Here is a 6,201-nt window from a genome sequence, read left to right as displayed (position 1 = left end):
GGACACTGTTAGGACCTGAATGCTACTTTACTATTTCATCTGTGGTTGATGGAGTTAATGGTAAAAGGTGTGTTTGTACATGTACACACCATAAATATGGAGTCCAGCTGTGTTTGATGCTGCTGTGCAGACTGATCACTGGGAACCTCTGAGCTCTGCTGCTGAACTCTGTGGAGAAAACATCACGTTTAAGGACATTTAATGACTCAAATCTGCACTCAGCTTATAAAGGATGTTCTATCATGATAACTAAATGAACTCCTGTAAATGCTGCTCTGAATACTGGATGTTAAATTCTTACCGTCCATCAGCAGGTTGTCCATCTTTAAAGAAAACAGGAGGCCCCATAGACTGGTCACTCTTCATGGACACACAGGAGAGAGAGTCTGCTCTCTGCTGCTGCATCCTGATATGAATAAAGAAGTGAAAACAGCATGTAGTTAACACCAAAGAACTGCTCTCCAGCTCCACAGAGTCTCTGCTGGCCAGCTCCACAGAGTCTCTGCTGTCCAGCTCCACAGAGTCTCTGCTGGCCAGCTCCACAGAGTCTCTGCTGTCCAGCTCCACTGAGTCTGTGCTGCCTCCACAGACACCCAGCCAGCTCCCAAAACATCAGCCCCCCCTGCTGAGGTCCTCCTGTCTCTTAGTTTCCTTTCTACGTGGTTTTGTTGACACCTTGGTCTCCAAAGTTTCTGTCCTGAGCAGCTCTTTCAGCCTCCAGAGTGGTCCTGTCCATCTGTCCTGCCTTCTTTCTCCTCTTTGTTTTCTCCCTCCTGACCAGCCTGGAGGGACATTTGGGAGCTGTCCCTTGAGGGGCGACTGTCATGATTCCTGTTTAAGCTCTGTTTGTGTTGTCCTGTCTGTTTCTGTCCCTGCCTTCAGTTTCAAACCCACCTGCTCACCTGCTGCCACTGTGTAATTCCCTCATCAGCTCCTCACTCACATTTTTAACTTCTTACCTTCCATCAGCAGGTTGTCCATCTTTAAACCCCATAGGTTTATCCATAGACCAGTCACTCTTCATGGACACACAGCTGGGTTCAGGAGAGTCTGCTCTCTGCTGCTGCATCCTGATACAAACAAACAACAAATCAAAGAGTTTAAAAAGATGAATTTTGAGCAGACTGTCAGCAGCTGAAGTTTTAGAAGCAGAATGAAAATCAGTAAGAAGACAGTGGATGAGAAACGTTCTCCTGTTCATCAAAATGTCATCTGATGAAAGATGCTGTCTCATCTTAGTTGATTAGTTGACTAATCAGTGGTTGAGCTCTTTGTTAACTCACAGTTAGTAGTTCATTCTGAGTTATTGTGACTTATTATTCAGTAGTTGAGTTTCAGATGTGACAGTGAGTGTGAATAATGATGGTGGAGTGATGTGAGTGGAGAACAGTGATGGACAGTTATGGTGCTTTTCCACTACACAGTTCCAGCACTACTCAGCTCAACTCGACACAGTACCAGGAACCTTTTCCATTACAAAAATGTACCTACTCAACGTGGGCGGGGTTGTCATAGCATGGCTCTGCGAAACTGCCGTGACCTCGTTTTGTACTCGACACAAACACATAACCAATGGGGGACATGGAGGCGATGGTGTACTTGCTGCTGTATGTGTCTTTCTGTCACACACAACCAAACTCTGTAACACTGTTGGTGGTATTTAAAAATGCCGGCTTTGATTCTTGTGTGGGACGGCTCATGACTCTTCCAGTGACTCTGACCAATCAGAGGCCGGCAGTCTGATGACGTCACATTCAGTATCAGCAGAGCAGGTACTAAAAAAGCAGCAGGTACCAGGTACTATCCCTGATGGAGACGCAAAAAAAAACGAGTCGAGTCGAGCTAGAACTGTTTAGTTAAGTTGTGTTCTATGTTAACAGATGAAGTCAAACAGATAAATGTGCAGCTACAGTCCACAGGGAGACCAGCCACACTTTTCTAAGAAGCATCAATAAAGTCATCAGGTTCACTCTGTGATTCTGATGATTGTATGAAGAGTTTTCAGACCTCAACATGATGGATCGTTCTTACCTCTGACCAGCAGATTTATGTCCATCGTTGAACTTCTTTGGTTCAAATATCGACCGCAGATTCTTGACAGACACCCGACTGAGTTCATCAGAGTCTGGTCTGTGCTGCTGGTTTGTCCTTAAACACAACACACACACAGATGTTTGAGTGTGAATAATGATGGTGGAGTGATGTGAGTGGAGAACAGTGATGGACAGTTAGAGATCCTCATCTCACCTCTGAGCTTTGGTCTGGCTGTCATGTTCCCCACACAGAGAGCTTTTAGAGGGAGGGACTCCCTCCTCTCTGTCCTCACACTGATCCATAGCAGAGAAACACCTTCACACAAACACAACAACATGCTCATTCATTACAACCAGCTGCACATCACACAGGTCTGCACTGCTGTCTAACATCCTGTCATTATTCATTCCACCACCAGATGGAGCCATAGTAACAAACTATTTAAAGACTTTCACTCAGCTTTAATGTTTAATAACTTAGTTTCTGAATGTTCCTCTGACTTTTCATTCGCCTGATTAAATAACTGAATATCATGAATGAAAAGATGTTTTCAACAATATTTCTGTCACCTTCTTTTAACACATTTCATAGTATATTATTATATGGCTTTTATTACCTGTTCATCATTAACTGCCCCACCTGTGAAACAAACTCTTTGTGTTGCAACTGTGGACTGTTGTAACTGTGGATTAGTTATTATAATAACTGTCATAATGTTTGTCAGGTTCAAGATGACTGAATGAGGTGACCTTTGATACGACGATTAAATGAATCAAACACACAATTACTGACTTCAAGAAACAGTTTTACAAAAACAACAGTCAATCACTTTAGCCTGTTTATCTAAAGTTTAGTACAATGAATGTCATCGTACCCAAACCCTTTAACAGCCAGGTTCAGTTGTTGGGCAGGGTGCTGCACCATTTGAAAATGACCCAAAAGATGAGTCTAATCTTTATATTAAATGGCGTAATATTCACATTATTTTTAGTAATAGTGTGACAGAGTTCACACATGAACAGCTAACTGCTTTAAAAGGCCCATCTTTGAACTTTGAACCCAAAACTAGAGAAAAGAAAACAGCAGTACACTCTCAGAAGATCACACATCATCAGCAAGTATCCACTGAAATACAGGCAACCAGTGTTATACTAGAAACACACAAAAAGGACATCTCTGAATTTATATTTATTAGAGGTGTGACGACACTCAGCTCACGAGATCAAGACGAGATTTTAACTATATTTTTAAGAAAACTTCAAAGAGGAAATAAATGACTGTTTTTATTTGAAATTCACAAAATGTAAATTGAATTGAAATGTTTTAACTAATCATCTTGTAATGAATCACTTTAGTTCTACTTTCTAAATATAATGATCATATGCAGCACTGTAAAAGGTTTATAGATATTTTATAGATGGATCATTTTGGTATTTATGGAAATAACAACCATAAATACAAAAGTTAGATACAATCACAAATACTAAAAAGTAAATTATAAAGAGTAGAAACAATTCTAATATATAAATATAAATTAAATAAAGAATCTTATTATCACAAATTATATCATATTACTAATAAAAAAACATAAATAAAAGTAAATTGCACAAATCCTGTATCACATAAATAAAGTAGAACAACATATGAACTGTGTTATAATTTGGTAGTCTGACTCATTTTACTTTTGGCATCATTAGACTTCCATAGATGCTCCTCCTACTTCAGGCCACGAGATCTCGTCACACCCCTAATATTTATAGATTTATATTTAAAGACAAAGAAAGTGAAAGTAAAGAAAAAGGATTAGAAACAAAGGCCTGCACTCTAACCAAACTGTGACAAACTATATTCCACTTGGAGATGGTCCTATAATAAATATAACATGAGGCTATAATCAGTAAGTTGAATAAAATGATGAAAGCTTTACTTCATATAACTAGCAGCCAAACCAGCAGCTGCTTAATGTCGTGATGACGTCATTATATCTGCGATCAGTTCTCTGGAAACCTTCATTACAGTGATACGGAGAGATGTCTCTGCTTTCTACAGGGTTCAATACATTTCTCACTTTACATCATATTCATCATATTTGTATTAATACACTGCCTACCTCTTCCTCGCGCTGCTTCTCCTCCGTGTTTCCAGACAGGTGAGAGAGAGAGATGTGACGCTCCTCTGCTTTGCTCTGTCAGCAGGATGGGACATACCTGGCCAAGGTGTGCTCTGTCTATTAAAGCCAAAACCTGTTAGTTCACATTTCTCTCTTCTCTCCGACATGCTCCTGCATTCCCACATAGCAAAGACTCAATGACACAACGTTGAATCTGATTCTACATCAGTTTGCACCCTCAATTAATGTTGAAACAACGTTGATTTTCTAACTAAAGATTGTAAAGGGAATTCTTATTATTCATCCTCTGATGTTTAATCGTAAGCATTCATTGTCTCTGTGTTAAAATCTACTGACTAACCATTGTCCTGATTGTAAAACACGTTATGACTATTGACATTCTTCTGATGGTAGAACAACTTCTAGGCCAGGGCGTTGAGGGGGTCCGGTTTGGTGACTTCAGGATTGGGTCACTGCTTTTTGCAGATGATGTGGTCCTGTTGGCTTCATCAGACCGTGACCTCCAACTCTCACTGGATCGGTTCACCGCTGAGTGTGAAGCGGCCGGGATGAGAATCAGCACCTCCAAATCCGAGGCCATGGTCCTCAGGGTGGAGTGCACTCTTCGGGTCGGGGATGAGATCCTGCCCCAAGTGGAGGAGTTCAAGTACCTCGGAGTCTTGTTCACAAGTGAGGGAAGGATGGAGCGGATAGGGTGAGAAGCTCGGAGTAGACCCGCTGCTCTTCCGCGTTGAGAGGAGCCAGATGAGGAGGCTCGGGCATCTAATCAGGATGCCTCCCGGACGCCTCCCTGGTGAGGTGTTCAGGGCCCGTCCCACCGGTAGGAGACCCAGGACACGCTGGAGAGACTATGTCTCTCGGCTGGCCTGGGAACGCCTCGGGATCCCCCGGGAAGAGCTGGACAAAGTGGTTGCCATAGACGGTTGCTATGCTGTTGCCATAGACGGTTGCTATGCTGTTGCCATAGACGGTTGCTATGCTGTTGCCATAGACGGTTGCTATGCTGTTACCATAGACGGTTGCTATGCTGTTGCTATAGACAATTGCTATGCTGTTGCTATAGACAATTGCTATGCTGTTGCCATAGATGGTTGCTTTGCTGTTGCTATAGACAATTGCTATGCTGTTGCCATAGATGGTTGCTTTGCTGTTGCTATAGACAATTGCTATGCTGTTGCCATAGATGGTTGCTTTGCTGTTGCTATAGACAATTGCTATGCTGTTGCCATAGATGGTTGCTATGCTGTTGCCATAGACGGTTGCTATGCTGTTGCTATAGATGGTTGCTTTGCTGTTGCTATAGACAATTGTAAATGGCAGTTAATCTTGTCTATGATCATTTATGCAGTTCTGCCACTTTACGTTTTTTTTTGTGCTTTTATTTTGAAGAACCCACTCTTATTTTGTTACTTCCTGTTATGCCGATGCTAGACTTCCTGCTCCCGTCTCAGCAGAACGACATGCTGCTCACGTTACTCCAAAGTTGGTAAAACATACACACAAACTATTTACATGTCGTAGCTGTATTGAAGCTTATGAAAGGGTGTTTAATTGCAGTTCGCTCCGTGTTTGTGTCATTGTGTTTTTTGTATAAGGACTGTTACCGTAAGGTGTGTGTGGAAGACAGGCTGCTAGCAGGTTGTGCTCAAACTTAGCGCCCTTGGAAGCAGAAGGAGGTAGGAGGAGACTAATGGTGCATTCATTGTAAAGAGAGTGATTCATTTCATTTAAAACAAAGAAAAATTGTTTTCATTTTCATTTACATAAAAGCTGTAACTCGTAGCAATTTAAAAAGGGTAATTTCATGTAAAATTCATTATTCAAGTTTACTAAAATGTATTTGTTTAAGTTAAAAATGTGAACATGATTTCTATATATTATTCACTGAATTCTGGTATTATGGCATTTGTATTTTCGTAGTTTTCACGGTGTCATGGTGTCAGGAGGTGAAAAGAGGAGAGAATTAAAGTAACACCAGTCGAAGCTCTCTGCGTCACGTGTGGTAATTCCAAGTGGGCCGCTACAACAATTGCTAT

The 6,201-nt window shown here is 41.5% G+C and overlaps 1 long non-coding RNA gene across 1 annotated transcript; it reads right to left on the bottom strand.

The window, feature by feature from the left end:
* Positions 1-1,056: 1,056 nt before the first annotated feature.
* LOC128365030 (uncharacterized) lies at positions 1,057-2,266 on the bottom strand. The gene is made up of 3 exons (XR_008321792.1): positions 2,248-2,266; positions 2,032-2,148; positions 1,057-1,070 (listed from the first exon to the last, which is right to left on the bottom strand). It is a non-coding gene; the product is annotated as an uncharacterized LOC128365030 (long non-coding RNA).
* Positions 2,267-6,201: the final 3,935 nt, after the last annotated feature.

Source organism: Scomber japonicus, chromosome 9 (assembly GCF_027409825.1).
Source record: "Scomber japonicus isolate fScoJap1 chromosome 9, fScoJap1.pri, whole genome shotgun sequence".
Classification (NCBI taxonomy): domain Eukaryota; kingdom Metazoa; phylum Chordata; class Actinopteri; order Scombriformes; family Scombridae; genus Scomber; species Scomber japonicus.
This window is presented reverse-complemented; position numbering and strand designations above follow the sequence as displayed.